This window comes from Ambystoma mexicanum, chromosome 2q, assembly GCF_040938575.1.
Source record: "Ambystoma mexicanum isolate Mex_15411 chromosome 2q, UKY_AmexF1_1, whole genome shotgun sequence".
NCBI classification, from domain to species: domain Eukaryota; kingdom Metazoa; phylum Chordata; class Amphibia; order Caudata; family Ambystomatidae; genus Ambystoma; species Ambystoma mexicanum.
In genome coordinates, this window is record NC_090924.1 from 1256863220 (window position 1) to 1256886403 (window position 23184).

Here is a 23184-nt window from a genome sequence, read left to right on the forward strand (position 1 = left end):
AGGCCCATATCTGTAAGTTGTGCTGGTCGGCAGAATGTCTGAGATTTCGCTCTGCAAACAGACTGGGGGTTGCTTGCGTTTTCGGCTTGCCCCTTGCCAGCCAGGTAGGTGCACCCATGCATGTGAGGTACCGTTTTCATCGGGACACCTGTGGGAACGCGGGACGGCAGGCCATGTGTTGTGTTTGTGTGGTTTTCATAACGTTTTGACCCATTTGCTGGTGCCCTTTGTCTCACAACCCTTTCTTTTCCCAAATGTGACCTACATTTAGTTGCTGCTTTATCCACCATACACTTTTGTAACCTGCACAAGTCACCTACCCTTGAAAAGGTCTGCCTGTGCTCTTTTAAAAAATGTATGGCTGCCGTTCCTCACCACATTGGTTTTCCCAATTTACACATGCTAAGTGCGCCTGGTCAGGCCGTGAGCGTAAAACTCCTGTGTACCATGGCTCAATGTTTGGCGTGTGGTATTGCTTGTTTTGTAAAAACACTACAAAAATGGTATGCTCTCCTAACTGCAAGAGTCGGGGGAATGTAGCGGAGCATTGCTTTTCTCAAAATTCATAGAAGCCATTGCCGTACCAAGCCAACCATGTCCAACACATACTTTTTTTTCAGTCATTTTCCCGCTTTTCCCCCATTCGATGGCAGTTTCCCCTACCTAGTTGTTGCCTGACCTATGCAAATCGGTTCATAGTGATAATACCGAATCAGAAAATCTCAAACAAAAATCTTGAATACAAAAGGCCGAAAAAAAAATATCGAATTTTTTTTTCAATGTGTTTTTTTCCAAAATGGGGGGTCCCCCCAACCCCCTTTTTTTCATTTTTTTTTTATTTTACCCCTTTTTTTTACTTACCTGACCCAAAAAACATATATAAATAAATAAAAAATTCGCTATTTTTTTTCGAGATTTTTGTTTCGGGCTTTTTGTCATTCGAGATTTTGTTTTCGAGATTTTGACTGACCACCATCACCCCTTCCTAAACTTGGAATTTTGTCTACTTTTCAGAAATATATGCCTTTCTGTCCTCCAATTTGGCTTTCCTGCCCTTTTCTTCCATTCCGTCCATGCATGTCCAATTGGCAAAAATGGCAAAAATCGCCTACCACTCACAAAACGGTTGATAACCACATCAAAATATTTTTTTTCCATTTCCACTCAACCTGTTCCTGAAAGCCACGACATTGGGGAACTCAGCACAGCAAACCATTTGTTCCTAGCTCTTACAAGGAAAAAAACACGGGCTTCTTTGTACATCATTTTATTGGCATTTTTTGAAAAAACCCAAAATTTTCGCACTTTTCCTTATTTTCTCTCACCCCCCTACAGCAACCTGGGATTCCTGCCTACATGTGGGAAAAAAAGGAGCCACATACCAAAATCACCAAAAAAGGCCCTGGCACTGGGGAGAAATACCCATGGCACTTAAAGGGTTAACCATATTACAAATACTGTATACTCCCACCCCCCCCACATTACCTATAATTACCATACACCTATTACTATACTATGTGTTGCCAGTGGCCTAAGACCATGCGCCCAAGAATCTGGCCACAACCACCACAATATATTTAAACCATATAACAAGTACATACAATACATCATCCAATAACAAAACTCACCCAGAACCCCAGCCACCTATATAATGTCCGTTTACAGTAAGAAGTGACCGAAGCTGCATCTGCAATCAGCTCCATATCATCTTCTATTCCCCTATCCTTTCCACGCTCTTTCAGCCATCAATTAACTTCAAATGTGTTTTCCGAGCTGTTCGTTCACACTGTCTGTGGACTACCGTGGTGTCCTCGGACCGCGCAGCATCTGCACCCAACTTTTTTACCCTTTATAAAAACGGCTCATATCCTCTTTATTCCACCCCATCCTTTCCAGCTCCTCTTCTGGCCACCAAATGACCCCAAATGTGTTTTCCAGACTTTTCCCCCACTGCGCTATCCACAGACACTGGCGGCTGGCCGCTGAACCAACGCAAAAATATGACACTCCTCACACCTTTCGCCATCCAGTCAGCGGGGCACGCTGGACCCGGATTGGTCCGGGGGGGGTTGTATGCGGCCCGGACCCATATATAGCTAATTTTTGTAACCTACTTTTTGGCTGTTTAAAAAATAAAAATACTACTTGGTGGATTTACACAATATTTGCAAAAGCACGCTTTTGGGACCAAGCAGCCTCTCCTGGTGCAAATTTGGTGAAAATCCATCTAGCAGTTTGGCCTGTGGGCATGAGCAAAACCTTCCATTGAATCTGATTTCCCACATTTTGGTACACCCTCTAAAATATTGTGCTCCCCTGCCCCCCCTGGTTGAAACCGCACTAAACTTCAAAATTATTCTAAGGTGGCCATATACTGGTTTTGCAAAGTTTGTTGAGGATTCGTCCCGGGAGGGTAAAGTTATAAGTAGCCCCAAAATGGCTCTTTCTATGAGTTGAGCAACTTAACCATAACTAAACAGTTGCCACCGTAGGCCGTGCAATATATATCGATGTTAATGATAGTGTCTCATCCTATATTAATTTTGAAAATATATTGATATATCCAAAACTCGGTATATCGGCCAGCCCTATTGTGGGTGAAGCTCATACACAAAAGACCCTGAATCTTGAATGAGTCGGAAGTAGAAACTAGGTTGGCAAAACATGACATCAACAGGTTTTAGCTAGTATATTTGTATATTCCAGTAGACCACCATATCAAATGAGATAATTAGTTACATTCCCAACGGATGTACAGTTGTATGGAGAACTGCGTGTTTTCTTTCAAAGAAATCCTGTTTTGATTTTTTTTTAAAAGTCCAATGTAAAATAACCTTGGTTGTATACACACCAGTGATAAATCCTGTTGAGGGCACCTTCATGAATGCCCGCTTATATTCATAAACTGCTACCATGGTAGTAGATTTTGGCAACCTGAAAGCTGGTTTACCCTTTTTAGTGAACAAATCACATGGAGAACTGATAACCTGCTGCAGGCATGCCAATTACTAATGCCCAACAAGTATACAGGCGGGTGTCTTATATTTGGATGCTGCTAAGTTCTTTTATACACCCAAAGGCCAGCAGGCTTATTTGGCTACAAACCCACCAACACCGATTTGTAAAATGTAGAGCGCCGTTGAAAGTGAGACTGTTCAACATATGGCAGAATCTTTTTACTAGAGCTCCTAAAATTAAATCCGGCAGATGGAAATCCGTCACACAGGTACATAGAGGCACAAGTATTATTAGATCACAAGCCGACCATCGCATCAAATACAGCAATAGATCAAATGGCATTCCGGCATTTGTTGGCAGATGAAGAATCTGATGCAGTGGTATGTAAGTGTGCACCTCATTTCTAAGGTTTGTAGGAATCAGCCAGTATGCCTGTAGGAGCCAAACAGCAGTGAAGCGCCTACACTGCAGCTGTGTGTCTTTGGAGTACCAAACCACATGAACAAATCCGCATTACCCCTCCTCCACCCCCCACGCTTCAACTCACTTTAAAATACTCGAATAGCTCAGTCCCTTCACCACTATATAGTTTATATATTTACTGTGGCAGACATGGGCTATCAATTTTCTTGGTCGAACTGCGTGTATTTAAGCAAACCACACAAACGTATGCAGGGTTATTTTATTCAGCTAATTTCAAACTGGGCCTGGTACCATGCATTTCGTTTCTGTAGCTTTGGTCGGTGATTGCAATCACTTAGAAATAGTAAGAGATATACGCTGTGAAGTTGATGCCTGGATGCACAACTTCGTCATCGGCGATGGCGGAGTTGTGCCTCCAGGCATCAACTTCACAACGTATATCCCAATGCCCAGGTCATTCTGCTACGGGGGAAACCTGACCCCGGACGTCCTACTCACAGCACTGTGGGTACCTGGGTCACTGAGTGTATGTTCCACATCCAAGGTGCTGCCATCCCATCCTGCACTATTCCCTTGTCTCTGGACCCTACGGATAGACCTTCTGGGAGTTCCTCTTGCAATCTGCATGTATTATCATGAACGTGTTTGCCATATATTCCAAACGACCCTTGCATGTTGTATCCATCTATACGAATACTTATGCATAGATAGTCCCAAAAGCACAGAGTTAAAATCAGATGTGCATATTCCTGTCACCATTCGGCGTCCTGGTAGCGGTTTGTATGAAGCTACTAACTCGCTACTTACCGTAATTTTGACGCAATCCACTTGTTGCACAGGCGCAGCAAATGCTGCTCCTTGGTATGTATCTCCCTTAAACCGTCATACTGCTATACCTAGCACATATTCACATCCAAGTATCCAAATCTAACTTCCACATAAGATGCCAACCTATCAATTCGTCCAAATTTCATTACCCTTCAACTATTGTATAGATCCCTGCATATTGTAAATTGTAATTACCTACTTCCGACCCACTTATAACCTACTTCCGACCCACTGCATCCCAACAGTACAAGGAGATACCCCCTTTAGTCGCGCCAATGTCGGTGCATCCTTAAAGTCAGTCCTACCTCGTCTACAAGCCCTCCAGTAACACTTGGAGCAAGTACATAGCGTTCCGCACATCCAACTTTCACATAAAATGCAAACCTTTCAATTTGTCCACCACATATTACCATTCAACTTTAAATGTTGTATATCTCTGTCCTCATGTCCTGAGACAGTAGTCTGATTAGGACCAACAGGTAGGACAAGGGGTGTGACAGATGGGATGAACTATGACGAAGAGGATGGGTTGTGTGCACCGTGACAAGATGGTCTGTGTCCAGGGAAAAGGGGGTCACAACCTGTGACAAAAGATGCACAGTAGCGAAGGAGCATCCCTAGGACAAATGAGTGCTGCGACTGTCATAGCAGAAAGACTGAGAAGGGCTGTGGCAAAGATCAATGACTGAAAGGATACAGACTGATTTAGGACTGACAAAGGAGGGCAAGGACTATGACGAAAGGGCTATGACTGGATTGTTGTAGGAGTGTAAGGATGATGGCTACAAGAAACTCCACAGCCGTCAGTGGCAGGGTTAATGAGCCTGGAGGGGCCGGGACCCAGGAAGTAAGTGAAGCTGTTGGGTGATTTTCTGTCGGGGGAGAAAATTAACGGTTCGTGTTTTGTTTTTGTTGTGTCCCTCAGGAGGTGTGTAAAGAGGGAGAGGAACCGTTAAGGTGGGCGTTCTGAGATGCCAAGAGAAATGGAACCTGAGAGTTAAAAGCCGTGTTGGAGGCTGAAGTTACCGTTGGGGAGGAGTTGAAGCCTCGAGTTAGAAGCCGTGTAGAAGGCTGTCGAAGTTGCTGGAGCAACCCGGCTTTCCCGCAGTGAGAGAGAAAGGAAAACACGATTGCACCCAGGATCAGCTGTGCGTGAAGATTCCCAGAGGCGCCCCGGTCTCCCGTGCCGTGTTAAAGAGAACCATTAGTGCAGCAAGCTACAGAGAGACGCCCCGGTCTCTCGTGACATTATAAAAGATAACAGTGTGAGAAGCTACAGAGACCCCCCGGTCTCCGGGTAGATTGTATAGAGAATAAACATTGCGCAAGGCTAAGAGCAACCCGCTAAGAAATAAAGTTGGTGTGTTTTTACCATTTAAAGGTGGTCTGGCACTATCATTGGCAATTTACGTTTACAAGGTGGTCACACTGGATTGACAAAACGGGAGGGACTGTGTGGACTGACCAAGGACTATGAATGGGGAACACTGAAGGAGGACTATGATGAGGACAAGTGGCTACGAAGGACATCTGACTAAGCAGAATGACTAGGTTGCCTAGAAGAATGAATTGTAGGACCAGGTCCAATTTGGGTCCTTCCTATCATCTATCTTCCTCTCTTCCCATGGTGTTCCCCAGGGGTCTGACCTCTCGCCCTGGCTTTTCAACCAATACCTGGCAACTCTTGCCCACTGCATTGCCATGTTCTGCTCAAATTTCCAGTGCTATGCTGGCGACACTCCACTCATTTTCAGGCTGCCCTCGGCCACCTCCTCTCCCATCTCTGATTGCCTAGCTGCCATTCAAGATTGGTGTGCCGCCAATGATCTTTGTCTGAATGCCAGCAAGACTGAGATCCTCCTCATCGACACACCTTCACCATCCTTTCCCCTCACTCTGGCCGGCTTCCGTTGGCCCTCTTCCTTCCCCCACCTGCAAGGCTAAGCACCTCGGGGATCATCTTTGACTCCACCCGTTCCTTCTCTGCCCACATCTGAGGTCTCTAAAAAGTCAAACTTCCTACTGCACCTCCCCAGAGGTACTGTCTTTCCTCTCCATCCCCCAGAAGCTCATGGTATCCCAAGCTCTGGTTCTTTCTAGGTTGGACCATTGTAACAGCCTCTTTCTAAATCTACCTGCCTCTACTCTCCGCCCTCTGCAACTAATCCAGAACAGGACTGCAAGACTTTTCCTTGGCCTCAAACCCTGGGATCGAATCTCTCCAGCTCTGAAATCTCTCGATTGGCTCCCAGTGGATGCAAGGAGAATTCAAAACCCTCTGCGTTGTCCACAAGGCTTTCTGGGGCCTGGGTCAAAAATACCTTCAGCTATCCCTCTGCAAATACTTCACCTCTCGAGCTCTTCGCTCCTCTACCTCTAACTCCCTCAGGGTTAGTCGTTTTTCAAAGATACGAGCTGGGGGTAGATCTGTTTTCGGCTGGGGTCTCCCTCTGGAACAGCCTCCCTGCCACTCTAAAACCTGAGGAGAACCATCTCTGGTTCCGGAAGTACCTCAAGACCATCCTCTTTTCTTCTGCCTTCGCTACCCCTCTCCCCTGCTGATCTGTTCTCTCTTGGCACCGTGCACCTGGCCACCCTCTGTCCTCCGGGCCCAGGTACCTGCTCACCCTACCACCGTCCTGCACAGCCTCGAGGCCACCCCTTGCACAGGGGTCTGTATCTTTACCCATACAGCCCCCACCCTTTTTCTTCCTGCACTTATCATACCTACCCGGTCTGCTGCCTTAAACCTAGCACTTGCTGCTGGATGCACTACCACTGTTTGTTGCCTTTATTATTATCTGTTTCTCCTCTGCTTCACACTTTCCACTTCTACCCCCTTCCATGCACTTTTCCCCTCCCGCTCTTCCATGCACTTGCACGTTCTCAATGTCACTGGGCCTAGTAAGATCCCAGTTGTGTTCTCTCCCGTTCCCCTCCCTTGACTTGTCCCACTCTGAAACACTTGTGTACGAGCGCGATAGAAATAAAATATCAATATCAATTGTGAATGGAAGTACACAAAAATGGATGTATGGTGCATACTCCTACGTCCCGTCCCCTTTCCTCCATACTTGTGGGACAATCGGTCTTTCGGGACGGGACTGGAGCACATTTGTTAAACATCAAAAATGAAAAGTTTGTCCTGCTCTTATTACGCGGCGAACCGCACGCTGCTGTAACCCCACCCTCCTGAGCTCCACCCCGCGCATCGCCCTTCAGTCCTTTTCTCCGCACGGTCGGGGCTGGACGCACTGGCATCTCCGGGAAGTTTTTCTTGTTCCTGTTGTCCTCATCTCCTGCTCCGGTTCTGCGTCGCTTAGTCCTCTGTCTATGTCACAGCGTCTGGGATTTGTGTCCTGTTCTTTATGCAAACGTTGCTTCGCTAGGGCGGATCCACGTTCTCTCTGCTGGAGTGTCTATGGCCGGACAACTGCTGGGATTCGTGCTTCTACTGCGATTTCCCTTCCATCCAGGCACTCCAGCGCTGTCTTCTTCGGTGGGAGGACATCTTTCAGCGTGTTCCTCTACCTCATCTTCAGCTTTTCATCGACGAAAAGAAAAGAGCCTCACTAGGGCCCCCCGGCGGGGGACTCCTTCCCAGGGTTTGATCTGTCTGGGAGGCGCTTAAGCAGCTCTACCACCAAGGATTCCCCTGATGTGCCTCGCAGGCCTAATAGGCATACCAGAGTTTTCTCCGTGTTCCCGACGTCGGACCTGCCCAGACCGGACCATGTTCCGAGGTTCACCTGTCGGGTGCTAAACTTCAGCCCAGTTTATCTGTGTTGTTGGACACCGGAGTTCACTCCGAGGGTCTCTGTTGCTGGAGCTTTCCACATAGACACCGGGGCACACCCTGAGGCCTCCTTTTCTGGAGCTTTCTGTACCAAGCCACGGCTTGAAGCCCTTCACGAGGGAGTTACGCATACCGGGACGAAACCTGAGGTTCCTCTTTTTGAGGCTAAGGTCTGTACCGACAAAACTGAGACCTGCTTTGAAGGTCTTGTCTAAGGGCGATTCCTCAGCATTCCCACGCTCAGGGTCGCGGTGATACTGGTTCTGTTGAGGGGGTCAAAGAGGGTGGTCATAGACCGTAACTCCTCTGTTATCGGCTATGCTGAGATTCCTCCTCTGGAGGCTAATATTGGGACCACCTCCAAGATGCCTAGTAAACATCCGAGACACCCTGATACCGGCTCTGTCGAGGATCCTTGTGTCAAGGCTAAGGTGTCAAGTCCTCTGACCAGCCTGAGGAGGAGGTTGCCTCATCTGCACATGTGACGCAGTTCTCTTCAGGCATCAACAAAATGGCGGCCCAACCCTCATGGTCCACGGCAGCCATTTTGGATTCTTCCCTTACACCTACGTTCTCGACGGCGGGTGCTGGGAATCTTCATTTTGGGACTGAACAGCCTTTTTCGCCTCAAGTGGAAGGTAAAAATCTGTTCCGCCCTTCTTATGACTGGCGTGCTTGGATGCTGCTGTCTCATTCCGCCTACTTCTGCTCCACTGATCAATGCGGACCTGATTGGTGGTGGGCCTTCCTGGAAACCATCCTCATTGCATTTGTGGTGGTATGCCCCATATGAGAGGCCTCTGCCTACCCCAGCGCCTAAACCTTCATCAGAGGATGCATTGTTCAGGAAATTTCAGAGACTCATTCACTCTGTCCCTATGAAGGAGTATTTGAAGGGTCTTTTCAAGGAATTCTATGCTGAATCTCTTCCTCCACCTTCCACTCCGGCAGCTCCTACAGTGGTACCACCTCTTCCTTTTGGTCTGCCTCCAGCGCTTCCTCCCCTACCCCCGCTGTCTCCCGTAGAGAAGACACTGGTAGAGTGGGATATCCCTTTAAAACCTGTGGCAGCCCAGCCGTCCACTCCCGATTCGCTGGATGACCCTCAAGCAGATCAGGAGAGTGATGAGCAGCCCCGCTCTATCAGAGCATTCCATGACCGGGTTCTGGATATGATGGCCCTCCTTGACATTCCAGTACCTGAGGCCCCTGCTCCGCAGGAAGGGGTGCTTTCGGGAGCGTTCACCTTGTCACCACAAGAGCGTACCGGCCTGTTCCTCCAGAAAGACGTTTTGGCTGAGGCCAGTAAGGTCTGGGATAAGCCCCACACCGGGCTACATATCAATAAGAGAATCGACGCCCGTTTCAGGCTTCACACCTCTGAGGAGATAGCCTTGCCGTCTTGTCCACTCCCATCCTCAACGGTGGTAGCTGCGGCCACGCTTCAATCCAAGCCGGCCTCTGTGACCTCTGCGGCTGTGGCTCAGATTCTCTCCAAGGAAGACAAGATTCTGGACTCCTTGTGCAAGAAAGTCTTTGCCAACTCAGCACTGCAGCTTTGCCAAGCAAATACCGAGCTGATCCTGGCTAATATGAAGCTGTGGAAGAAGTTGGCTGATTTCCAGGAGTGTATTCCTGCAAATAGGCTTAACGACTTCAAAGCCGGTTTGTCGGACGCTAGGTTGTTGGCACAAGATCTCCTGGAAGCTGCAGCACACCAGGTGGATACCTCGGCTCGAGGCCTGATGGTGGGATTTGACGCCTCCCGCCAGGCTTGGCTCCATGCAATGAAGTTTTCAATGGAGGTGCAAGATGAAGTTCTGGACCTTCGCTTCGATGGCAAGGAATTGTCCCATTCTTCAACAGATGACGAATTTACAAAGACCAAGGCGAGCACCCAAAACCGCCAAATCATTGTCGGTCATGGCAATGGTCCCAGCTAAGGCCCCTTAAACACAGAAGTCAGGGTCTCCGTATCAATCCTTCTCTGGCTTCAGGGGGTTCGAGGACTGCCGGGCGCACAGAACTGAACCTCCGGTTGGCGGCACCTGTCAAACAACGTGGTTGGTTTTTCTCTCAGCCATTAGCCTCCTCTCCAAGGGGAGGTAGTCTCCCTGTTGACAAGTCTGCAAAATTGTATTTTTTGTCGGTCGCATGAGACTCCAGTGGGAGGACAAATCTCGTCTCATCTTGCGGTGTGGCAGACAATCACCGAAGACCGATGGGTTGTGTCCATCGCTCGGGTGGGCTTTCACTTGCCCCTACCCCGCCCTTCAACCCTCCCTTCCAACAGATTGGGACACCCTCCCTCAGAGTCGAGGTTCAGAAGCTTTTAGACCTCAAGGCGGTGGAACCTGTTCCCCTTGGGGAACAAGGGCAGGGCTTCTACTCTCGTCTCTTCACTGTGCCCAAAACCAACCAGGCTGGCCTGCATACCTTCCTCGACCTTTCCCAGTTCAACCTTTCTCTATCCCAAGAGAAAATAAAGATGATCACACCTTGCCAAATAAAGTCCTTGCTTCGGAAGGACGACTGGTGTAGTGGACCTTCAGGATGCGTATCTGCACATTCTGATATGGAGGCCGCATCGTAAATATCTGCGGTTTTCCCTGGGAGGGAAGCCCTTCCAGTTCCGTGTGCTCCTTTTTGGTCTCAGCTCAGCTCTGTGTCTCTTTACGAAGATTGTCGGTCTTCGCAGCTTTCCTTCAGCTACAGTGTGTTCATGCATATCTGTATTTGGACGACTGGCTTCTACGCAGCCCTTGTCCACTGACTGCTTTGAGCAATCTCCAGTCTCTCCTCCAGCTCCTGTTCAATCTTGGGCTGTCGGTGAACTGGCGGAAATCTTCCATGACGGTCTCCCAAGACTTCTTCCTGGGTTTCCGTTGGGACACGATCGACTCCCGGGTGTATTTGACGGCACACAGGATTGTAGATCTATTCGCCACGTGTCGGCTCTTCATTCAGTCAGCACACAACGGCTTGTGGTTCCAGAAGCTTCTGGGCCTCATGGCCTTGTGCGTACTAGCTCTTGGTGTCAGGCTTTGGACTCGGATTCCAAGATGATCCCAGTTCATCCTGCATGATGACGGACCTTCTATGGTGGTCTTTGACCAACAATCTTACAGTGGGAGACCTCCTTTCAGGAGCCCTGCCCACAAGTGACAATTACCACGGACCCCTCCCTTCTGGGGTGGGGTGCAACTCTGGATCATCTCCCAAGTTTTCGATCTATGGACAGGCAGGTTCATATAAATTATTTGGAACTATTGGCTATTTTTCTGGCGCTGAAAGCTTTCCAACCATCCATCACGAACCGGGGTGTCTGCGTCCGCATGGACAACTCGGTGTCTGTTTTAGATCAACAAGCAGGGTGGTACCAGATCACCACCTCTTGTAGCCCTTGCCATTCAGGTTTGGGAATTGGCCGTCCAGCACGGCATTTGGCAAATGGCAGTACACATTCCGGGACAATTAAATGTGACTGCGGACTCACTCGGCCGACAGACGGTGGCCAGATAGGAGTGGGAACTGAACATGGAGGTCCTCTCCACCATCTTTCGCCAATGGGACACTCCAGAAGTGGACCTTTTTGCGACTGCTACACACAGGAAACTTCCTCTCTATGCATCCAGGAACAGTCTCGGGGCCTCCTCTCTAGGAGATGCTCTCAAGATCCCATGGAACAACATGAAGGCATATGCCTTCATGCCTCTTCCTCTGATTCATCGGTCACTCTGCAAGCTCAGGAATACATTGAATTGCACTCTCCTGTTCATAGCTCCTTGGTGGCCAGCCAGATTCTGGTTTTCAGAACTTCAGCATCTGTCGATTTGTCCTCCGATCAGACTGCTGTTCATTCCCAACCTGCTTCACCAGTGTGATCAGCAGATGTGGCACCCCTCCCCACAATCATTCAGCTTGGCGGCCTGGTGCCTGAATTCAAATCCTTAGTGCAGTTTGACCTGTCCATGGACAATATGCGCATTATCCAAGCTGCCAGGAAGCCTTCTACGAGGCCTCATTATAGGAGCAGTGACAAAGTATTGCACACTTAAACCAACTAGTTTATCACCTTAATGTCTGCTTTTGAAACCGGTTTTTGTTTTTGTTTGTAGATGTGATGTTTTCACATGAATAACTAGCTTCACAAGTGTTGGACACTGACCATGTCACTTTTTGTGTCCGTCTGTAAAGCAGGTGTAAACATTTCAGTTGGCTAGCTACTAACCGGACATAAAGGGTGAATACTAAAAAAGTCTGTAGTCCTGCGCCTGACCTGTGTAGTAACATTTAAAGAGATTTCCTCTAAGGTAGTCGTACCTTGAAAAATCCCAGCGGGTGAAACATATGGCGATCATGTAGATTCAGCATTAAAATATACGCGTAGAGACACATGACAGGGAATGTTGTGTAGTCACATTTTGATCAGATATCATGGTTGTGGTATCCGGTTCTGTGGACTTAAGAACATGACAAATTACTCAAATCATGTAACCACAGTTGAGGCGCAGAGATAGAAACTGTCAACCATTCTTAGGTTTCAGGCATAAAAGGTCACTCCCCCTTCTCCACCTGCACACATCACAATTTCTTACTCACCAAGAGTCAAATAGCCAGAAGCTGGTAACAAGGACATATTTTGTAACCCTTTTAAAGCACAACAGTAAAACCCCTTTATTTTGCTTAACATGTTTTAAATGGATTGTGTCCACCAATGTCTTCCACATCTTTGACATGTAATGTCCACAGCTGTGCTGCTTCGGAATTTTTTTGGCAGAGGGCGTCCTGCGTCGATGGCGTCGGTCGATGTCCCTCGATAGCCTCCGTCGAGGGTTACGTAATTGGATGTTATAAGTAGGATGCACGGCACTCGTAGCCTCAGTTCTGTTTTTCTGCAAACCTGTTTGCTTTGAGAAGTCGCCGAGCCACGTGTTATCTACTTGGATAATGTGTTCTTCTACCCCTCCGAACCTGCGGTCGGTGTTGGGGAGAATTCTCAACAATGTGCCAATTCCCTCTACGTTAGAGACCCCCAGCAACTTTGCTGGATTTTTTTGAGGACTTGATTTTTTTTAACCTGGAGAGAGTGAGACCCTTTTTCCCACTCTCATATGTATTTTTATGAGATTTGTGTACTCTCTGTTTCTTTTGGTAGAGGAGTCTGACAAACTCCATAAGCATCATCTTTTACATTGTGTCACACAGCACCTTTAGTGCAGTGACACAGGGAAGTCTCTTAGTTTTCCCAAGCCTTAACTACTTTCTCTGGGATGAACTACTGTTTCCCAGAGCAGTAAAGTGAAATTGACTTTACTTACAGTTGTAACTTTCTAGACCCAGCACACACTATCTTACAATAGGGTGCTGGAGGGGTTACCTAATAGCCCCTTTGTCTAGCTTCTCATGTAACATTTTTATGTTACCCTTTCCTGACTGAATGGCTGGTTGCAGTGGTTTCATTTTTACTACCATGGTGTGCATATACCGCGGGCTCTGTTCGCAGCTGCAGTAAAGCACCCAAGGGTGCCATTTTTGTCAAAATGGCCCCCTGTCTTATTTTGCCATTTTTTGTGGAAAGGTTTGGTCCCTTTGTTCGTTTGGCCTTTGGTGGGTTTCCCGAGTGAAGCCCGCCTCTGGTTCCAGGGTGTCTGGGGTAGGCAGGAGGTGAGGGAGGTGCCTGAACCTCCCTGTGCTTAGTCTCCTAGGAGACCCAAATGCACTCTGTGATGATTGGCTGGCTGACTGTCTGGCAAGGACAACCACCCTGCTGGGTGAGAGACTGCTAGGCTGGAATGAAAGGGAAAGAACTGCATAAAAGGCAAGTCTTTTGGCTTGTAAGGCAGTCGACCACTGCACGAAGGAACCGAAGAAGAACTTGAAGAGGACGCCTGCTGCAACTACTGGACCGTTGGTTTGCCCGGTGAAGCCCTGCTGCAGTGCCGAAATGCCAAGTTCTCATTGACAGAGAAGCCCCTGCAAGGATGACTTCTCCCCTTAAGTTGGTGGGACCAATCAACTCCAAAGTAAGCCACCTGGACATCCATCTCAGAGCTGGTTGAATTTCCACAGAGTTGCTGCTGGAAACCGTAGAGCCAGGAGGGGAACACCAGTTTGTGTGCGTTGTTTGTAAGTTTGCCAAGAGCTCCAGGAAGATCCTCTGGACTCCAGGAAGCAGAACTGACCGAGCCTGAGACCCCTTAACAGAGTGCAGGACCCCAGAAGCGAGGAAAGTCCATCTCGCCAGCCAGGAACCGCAGTGTTGCTTTTTGCGGCCAACGCGAGGAGCTGAAATGCTGAACAGCCACTGAAAGGGAAGTTTGCCGGTTGTGTGTTTTGACCATCCCAGTGCAGTGCAGGAGTCCCCCTGACGTCCTCCCTCTTGTCCCCACAACTTAGGCCCTATAACAGTGAGACCTGCAGAGCTGCACAGGAACAGGAGTCATCTGCTGCATCTTTTCTTCATTTTAAAGGTACTGTACAAAGTCTAAGAGAACTTGCCTCTTCCTGTAGAGTTGCTTGCATCTTCTCTCGCAAGTCTAAACAGCTTGTGGCCCTACATTGATTCATCTTTTTCTCCAAAGACTTCTGAAACATTGTGGCAAGACTTTCCTACTTACCGTAAAAGAAGTGCTTCATCCTATCTAGACTCTTGCCTGTTGACTTTGGTTTATCCTGTTTTAACTGAATGTCTCTTATTAGGGGATCTGAAAGTATTTGCCTGCTTAAGAAATATTTGTGGCAACTTGTTTGTTCTAATCTTTCCCTTTTTACTTATTCTTAACAAAGTCTGAATGCATACATTAATGTCAACAGCACCCTAGCAATTGAAGTCCCTGTGGGTGTAGGTAGCTGCTGAATGCCATCCCAAATGGGTATTTAGTGATTCTGAACTAAGAGATTGTGTCGTTCTGAAGTATATTTGTGGGCTGTTTTACAGTGCTCCATTCTGAAGAAGGCTTATATTAACTGACTGGTAAATAAACAATTGTTTATCTTGAAATCCTGTGTGTTTGTGTTTGCTTGAATACTTGTCATTGTGGAACTCCCCTACAGCTCACATTGACCCCCTCTTGAGATAAGCCTGGCTTCTCGTCCACACTGCCAACCTGGTAGTACAGACTTATACCAAGGGTTGGGTTACTATTGCCAGGAGGTCAGGGTTGTTGTAGTGCACCCTATGGATACTGCATACAATCTTGCCTAACAGTCGGGCTTTAAAAAGTGCAGGGACTGGAAGTCCAAGATGTCCATCACGGACCTGCACCGTATCTGCTTGTGGTGTCTGGGCGAGAGCCAGGACACGGACAACTGCTTGAAGTGCCAGTCGTTGACTGCCAAAGCCTTGCGGGAGCGTAAGGGGAAGTTGCAGGTAGGTCGGGTATCCAAACCCCGTAAATCAAGTAAAACTACTGGTATTTCCACCGACCACTCGTGGGGTGACTCTCCCCGTCGGGACCGAGATCCCCTGGACTCCCTCCGGAGTGGTTCTCGTCACTCGTCCTCGTCGAAGCCCTTCCGGAAGCGGCTTGCCCCACTAAATATTCTACTCCAGAGGAGTGGGAGGCATTCAGGGAGAAAATGCTGGAGATTTTTTAATCCCAGCGCACTGTCCCGCCTGCGTCTTCAGTTGAACACGGCAGGGAACGCTCTCAGTCCGATGCCCGCGTGCCTTCGGGCCCGGGCAGTCGGCGCGATTCGGGAACCGTCTAGGTCCTGTTCAGACAAGGCTCCGGTAGATTGCCAGATACATGCCAGATCAGGTTGCGGTCTTAATCCCTGACAAAACCGTCGAAGTCTGGGAAGGTGTCGACACCATCTGCGCCGTGCCGATCGTGTGCGTCTTGCCCTCGGAGCCCTCCATTGTTGACACCAAAGCCGTCGGCGCCCTTGACGCCATCTGGGCCTACAGGCCTGAATTTGCCAGTGGAGGCCCCTAGAGCGGTGGAGCCTCCAAGAAAGGCTTTGTCGAAGACTGTAAGGCCTCCTCTTGACTCAAGGTCTACTCCTGTACCTTGGAGGGAGTTATTTCATTCTCTACAGGATATCTATGAGGAGCGGTCTGATGTGGAGTTGAAGCCTTTTCTTGCTCCTGGTGACACTCCTGAAGCTCCTGTCATGGTCTTTTCGGAGGACAGTCAGCTGGAGGATCTGCAGCAATCCTTACATGATGCCAGTAGCCTGGATACATCTCCTGAGATGTTTGGCAGGCCTGAGCCTGGGGCTCATGCTGAATCCTCCTATAGGATGTTGATGGCCAGGGTTACTGAGTACCTGGGGTGGTCCGGCCCTCAAGTTGAATTCGATCAGGATGACCTGACTGACATTTTAGATCAGGGTCCGTCCACTGACCCAGTGTTGCCTTTTCACATGGCGTTACAGAAAAGGGTGGCTGCTGCTTGGAACACCCCAGAGTCTCTTCCGGCGGTCAAGATGTCGCTGACTAAGCAATACCGCCCATCCAGTAGCGACCCCAGCTGCCTATCCACACATGCTACTCCGGAGAGTTTGGTGGTTCAGGCAGCCACGGCCACCTCGAGGCAGGCTGTGTACCTTCCTATCCCTCCAGATAGGGACGACAAGCGCTTCGATGGATGGACACGCAAGGTATATTCAGCTGGGAGTAAAATCGGCCAACTCCACCTGTGCCTTGACCAAATTTTCGCACACTCCGTGGAATTGTCTCTCTGGCGGCTGAGCATATTCCCGAAGGGGAAGAAAGGATGCCATGTGTGAATCCCTTCAGTGAGGGTTGGACACAGCAGATAGTGTCAGCCGATCCATGGTTGCAAGCACCGTGATATGCAGGTTTGCGTGGTTGCAGAACTCTGGCTTTTCACCGGATGTGCAGGCCCGTCTTCTCAACATGCCCTTTGACGGCTCTCATTTGTTTGGCAGCAAGGCTGACGAGAGCCTTGAGAGGTTGCAGACCTCCAAAGCAGCTGCAAAATCTTTCGGCGCAGCTGTGCATCAACCTCTGCCTTTTCGTCCTAGGGGACAGCAGTGGGGGGGTTCCTTTAGTTACTACTCCTCTTTTGGTAGAGTGAGAGGAGTGGCCAGTCAAAGGGGGCACCGTACGGGTACTCACAGTGGACGGGGACGTGGTGCCAAAGCACCTCCAGCAGCTGCCTCTTTGCCCTCAGGCGCTGCCACAGCCGCTCCGCAACAACTATGAGGCCAGGTCTCCTTGTTCGCCGGTGTGGGGGCAGACTGTCTCAGTATCTCTAAGAGTGGCGAGCCATTACTTCAGATGCATGGGTTCTGGAAACAGTATCCCACGGCTACTGCCTACCGCTCTTAAATCGGCCTCACGACAATCCACCGGGAAACTCTTTGAAGATTCCGGACCCGCTCCTTGTGCCGGAAATCTTGACCCTGCTAGAGAAAGGCGCTATAGAACTAGTGCCTCTGGCGGAGAGTAACAAGGGCTGGTATTCCCCATATTTTTTGATTCCCAAGAAAGACTGAGGACTGAGGCCGTCTCTTGAACAGGTTCAGGAAGGACAAGTTGAAGATGGTCACTTTCTCAGGTCCTTCAGGCCCTTCAACTTCTGGATTGATTGGTGTCATTGGGCTTGCAGGATGTTTATTTTCATGTGCCGATCCATCCGAAAACAGAAAATGCCTGAGGTCCGCCGTTGGCAGCTCGGACTTTCAGTTTCGGGTCCTGCCATTCGGGTTGACCTCCGCCCTGAGGGTCTTCACCAAGCTCATGGTGGCAGTGTATCTCAGGAGAGGGGCTGGGTTCACATCTACCCCTACCTGGACGACTGGCTGATCCGAGCGCGTTCTCCCGAACAGGCCTTGTATCATCTCAGCCTCACATGCCACTCCATTCACAAGCTGGGCTTCTCCCTCAGTTTCAAGAAGTTGCATATGATACCTTCCCCAACAGCTCCAGTACATCGGGTTGTGGTGGACACTTCCTTGGAAGTGCTTGCCTCCCAAGGTGAGGGCTCATCACATTGCAAATTCTTAAGGTTGTTCAGCCTCATTGCATCCTGCATTTTCCTAGTGCTGGAAGCCAGACTGCGGATGAGATCCCTTCAATGGGCTCTCAGGGCGCAGTGGTCCCAATTCTCGGGCAAGATGTCGGATCTCCTTCAGATTCCGCTCAAGGTCTCAAGGGATCTTCTGTGGTGGGCCAGCAGAGGGAATCTGATGAAGGGAGAGCCGTTTTGGCAACCGTGACTGGAGGGGACGTTGGTGACTGATGCTTCCCTCACAGGATGAGGAGTTCACGCCAATGAGCTGACCACCAGCGGTCGTTGGTCTCCGTCGGAATCCAGTCTTCACATCAATCTTTTGTATCTGAGGGCCATCAGGCTACAAAATGCCCTGAAGGCATTTCTGCTGTTCGTCCTGATCATGACGGACAACACAGTGGCCATGCATTACCTCAACAAGAAGGGGGTGTAGGGTTGCTCCTGCTGTGCAGGGAGGCAATGCAGCTCTGGTTCTAGGCAATAGGGCAGGGAATCTCACTCAGCAGTTCATCTGGCGGTGGATGCTCTGAGCAGGCAGAGCGCGGTCTCCCACGAGTGGGAGTTGGCTCAGGAAGTCCTTCAGGAGATCTTCGCCCTCTGGGGAACCCCTCAAGTGGATCTGTTCGCGACCGGTGCCAACTAGAAGTGCAAGACATATTGCTCAAGGGAATTTCCTCTGAGAGGAGCCTTGAGGGACACGTTCGTCGTGGATTGGTTATTCCCACTTTTGTACGAGTTTACTCCGGTCCCCGTCATTGTCTCTGCAGAATTTCCTATGCTATTGCAGCTTGTGTTCCCACAAGGCTACGTGCATTCATGAAGGCTTGGTGTGCGGTTATGTCACATGTTGTGGAGGCAAAAAACATGAACTGAGGCTACGGCAGCCGTGCGTCCTACTTATAACATCCAATGTCACCCTCGACTGAAGCCTTTGAGTGACATCGACCCGACGCAGGACTCCCTCTGCCGAAAAACACAGCTGTGGACATTACATGTCAAAGATGTGGAATGCGTTGGAAGAACATCCAGTCGAAAGAACGTTACCAGTTGGTAAGTAACTTGTTCTTCTATAATGTTTTTTAGGCACCAGCAGCTCAGCTATTGTCACCCCATGCGATTTGTTTGTGCTCATTTGGACTAAGTATTTGGAAAGCCTTGTATGAGTGCTGGGGTCAGAAATCTCATCACCTTGCCTGCTATTTTATTCTTGGGCTTCATCCTTTTGTTTGGATATTTTCGCTTTGGAGTTGCACAAACATTGATTCTGTAATAGAAATCTGCGTTACACAATTGAGGCTCATTAGCATACTTAAGTGTAGTGTGCTGCAATTATGTGAAGTGGTGTCAATGTCTAGCTTAATAAAAGTTAAATGAGGTTCCTACCTGGAATGCCAAAATGGTAGAGGACCAACTGGCTGAAACTGGGATAAGGATGGGAATGCAAACTGGGAGTTTACTTGGAATATCAAACAGCATTTTACTGGAAAGTAAAACTGAGAGCCCAGTGCAGTCACCCTCCCCTGAAAGGTCCCTGTGTAGCTGTTCAGGTATCTATGCTGAAAAGGGGGGGGGGGTGGGAGGGCAGGATGCAGGCACCAGTACTTTGATCTTGGATACTCGCAAAGCCAGGCAAGACTGGCTATGAAAACCCAAGCTATGCAAACCCAAACTATACAAACAATTTGACGCTCATCCCAAAAATCCTACCAAATATTGCAAACGTGTTAAATATTAGTGTTTGTTGGTCATCTCCACCATGATTCAGAAAGGCAGCGCTTTTCCCCCCTCCCTGCCCCTTTTGTATTGCAAATAGCTGTTAATTGATAATGTCTTATTTATATACCGCCTTAATCAAAAGCGCTTTACAGAGCACTTATTTACATACAATATCACTCAACCGAAATTGGTACTCATTTATCGACCTCGGAAGGATGACAGGCTAAGTTGGCCTTGCTGGGATTCGGACCTGCAGATCGCAGCAGCAAGCGCTCAACCCGCTGAGCTATCTTACCGGCATCATGAGGCGGGCCTTCCTGACTCCAGGAGAGTTTTGTAGGAACAGTCAAAACCTGGGCATTTGAAAAGCTCTGGCTCCTCCTGCACATCTCTGGAAGGACAGCCCCTATAATTGGATGATATGGCATGTATTTTGCAATGGTTCATTATTTGGCTTTTGTATAAATCTTTCCATTGAGCTCTGCCAAAGACCTGTACCTAGCAAAAGACAATAGTTGCTATATATTTGAAATTACTGTATTATTGGATTTCTAACTGCTCTTCAATTTCAGCATTTTTCTCTTCACCTTCCTGCAGCTAAGGGACCTGCTTTCGGCCAAGGGATGTGCATACCACCTTCATTGGGCACTTACAGAGAATCAAACTCCTTTTACTTTACTTTTATTCATTTAATCATTTAAGCGTCATTCTCGAATCTGAAGTTATGGAGCTGACTCCCCACTTGGTACAGTGGGTGGGTGGTGCTTCGGGACATTTTTGTTCTGTGGCTTTTTGGGAGACAATACAGTAGATGTCTGGGAGAAACGACCAGGGAACAAGGTGCCTGCTCTGCCTTTGCCAAACGCCATTCATTGCTCCAACAGGCAAAAATGCCTTTAAGCCTGATAGCAAAGCACCCTGGTGGTTTTGGGTGGCTCTCTGGCTCCCAATTATCATACTGATGAATGTGCAGTTGATAGAGCCTGGGGTCTTCATATCTTAGGCAGCTCTTTCTCTGAACCAAATTTCCTCCCATAACTCTCAGTACTTGGCTTATGAGTGGAGTCTTCACCTCTCGTCCAAGTTGAGGAGCTCACTCAGGCCTTGTAGTACATTAATAAAATGAATAGATAAAAATCCTGTACTCCTCTCCTCCTTGCGAAAATAAATGCAGCATCGCTCTGCCCACATTTGAGGTTTTGGGTTGATGTTTGCACCTTGTTTCCAACTCCTGGCTGCCTATCCCTGGTTTCTAAATTGGCTGCTTTAAACTGTATTGTGTAGCCTGAGCCTCTCTGGCTTCTGTATTCTTTCATTCATCGAACTTTTAGAGGGGTTTATGGAGATATCGTTTGCTTCATCAAATGTGGACCTGTTGCTGTCACAGTACTTAAAATGTGTGGTAGCTATCCTCGGTCCAAGTGGAAGTCCCATCTCCCATCAGGCTTCACTCTTTTGATCTGTGGCTCTTCGGCAGCTCTGCCAACTCCTGGAGTGACAACGGTACCAAGGTGCCTTGCACCATGGCAACTACTTTCATCACTTCTGTCCTATGGACCTCTTCAGCATAGTATGTCTCACAGCGTTCCTGATCATTAACATCGCTTGTGTGGTTGTCTACGTGGCAGACACCCAGGAGCAGTTGGAATCTTGAGATATGGCGAACAGGCGATTGGGACCCTACGGGACCCTCCTGCTCTATTATGATGCCGTGGGGATTTCTAATGAGGTTTGCTAAAAGATTAGGATTCCCTGTCCTCAATCTCAATGATAACACAGGAACATGTCTCTGGAAGAAGGGAGGAAATGCCAGTTCATACTCTTGATCTTAGAAGTCTAAAATTTCAGGTTCAGTGAAAGAAGTGCTTTCAAATTCCACCTTTGATGCCTCCAGGTAGGTACATTGCTCTAGCACTGTGTCCATAGACTGGCCGATTTCCTGGGTCTCGAAGTCCCCTCTGCCTTTGGATATAGTCAGGCACCTGACTTAATCACATTAAATGGCTCCCTAGTACCTAAGGTCAGAAACGGGGCTCATCAGCGGCCTGTATGAAAGTGTTCTGGCAGACACTGAAAACGGAGGCCTTTTGGCATGCTGAAGCAAAGCCTCGGAAACAGTGTGTTCGTTTTTTGAAGAACCCCTACAGACAGGGGCGTTGCTAGGGGGGGGCTAAGAGGGCTATAGCCCCTGATCTTTTGGTTGTAGCCCCGGATAGAATCTCAGGAGCTACAGCCAAAAGTCTAGCTAGCCCCCAGTCCCAACAGTTCTGACATTAGCGTAGCCCCGGGTCTTTTCCAGACCTAGCAACTCCCCTGCCTACAGACTACTGGCTGTGTGAACACTCGAGGGGTCAGGGTAGTTTGGAAAATAATAAATTCACTTAGTTTTGGAAGTATCTCAGTTTAGGAACGTGGGGGTGGGCCCCACCTGCAAATGGGTAGTTTGCAGAAGTGCAGTCACGATTCCTTTCCAGGCACTCTTTAAGCACAGTGCTTGTGATCAAATAAACGAGCAGTGTGCATGATTGGCATTGCTACAGTCCTGTACATCTTGCATATTGAAAATGAATGGAGAATAAAACATCAAGAGGGTTCTGAGGCATTGTTGCAGTGCAATATGACTCCTGCCCCATCAAAGCTGAAGATAATTGATTTGAATGAAGCGTGGGGTGGTGTGTGAGGGGAGGAGTGGGACAAGGGCTTGGCACTGTATGAACCATGGTTTATTTTTTTTAAATTAGGAAAGATGTTGCACAGTTTACTCAGTTTCGGTCTCTTGGCGAAAGTATTGTGCCAGTATAAATGGACTGAGTCAATTTTTTTACCCAGACTTGGCAAGCACACTGCTGCAAGGGGACTTTTTTCTTGGACAAATTGCCCGACGTGCAGTTTGCAGGTGATGTACTATATAGCATTTGAATCAAGGCTTTGGCCATGTTTGCAGGCAAACCACTGTCTGCATATTGACTGCAGATAATTTCAGTTGGAAAGTCGCAATTAGTGTAAACGCTCGCAGTAGATCGGGACTGTTCACAGTGCAACATATCTATTTTCTTTCTTTTTGTAGAATCTGATATGTTGCCTTGTTACCAGGGAATCGGTATCATTGTTTGAATTTAAAAAAACAAATGGGAGATTTGATCGGATTTTGGCCGTACGAAAATTTCATACGGCGAAAATGTAGATCCAAGTCTCATTCGGTGCCATTACAGTGAACAAGGGTGCCCCCTGCACCTTTGTTCACTGTAATGGCTTTGGGGATTGCAGGGTTGGTCACCCGAATCCTGAAAAATAAAGTTGACCAAAAAAAAGACCCTGCAGCGCCGGTTCCCGATCGAAGGCGTTGCAGGGACACAGCAAGTTGGCCACACAAAGGGAGTGTGCCGCGAAGGCTAAGTGGGTGGGTGGGTGGGTGGTCGTGGATGGTATTTTCAAACAAATTAACTTTCGTTTTTTTTTCTCCCTCAGTCATTTCGG

General features: G+C 48.4%; 1 protein-coding gene across 1 annotated transcript in view; it reads left to right on the top strand.

The window, feature by feature from the left end:
- Positions 1 to 23184, top strand: part of LOC138570067 (DNA excision repair protein ERCC-6-like) — a 78306-nt gene that overhangs the window by 48948 nt on the left and 6174 nt on the right. The window lies entirely within an intron of this gene.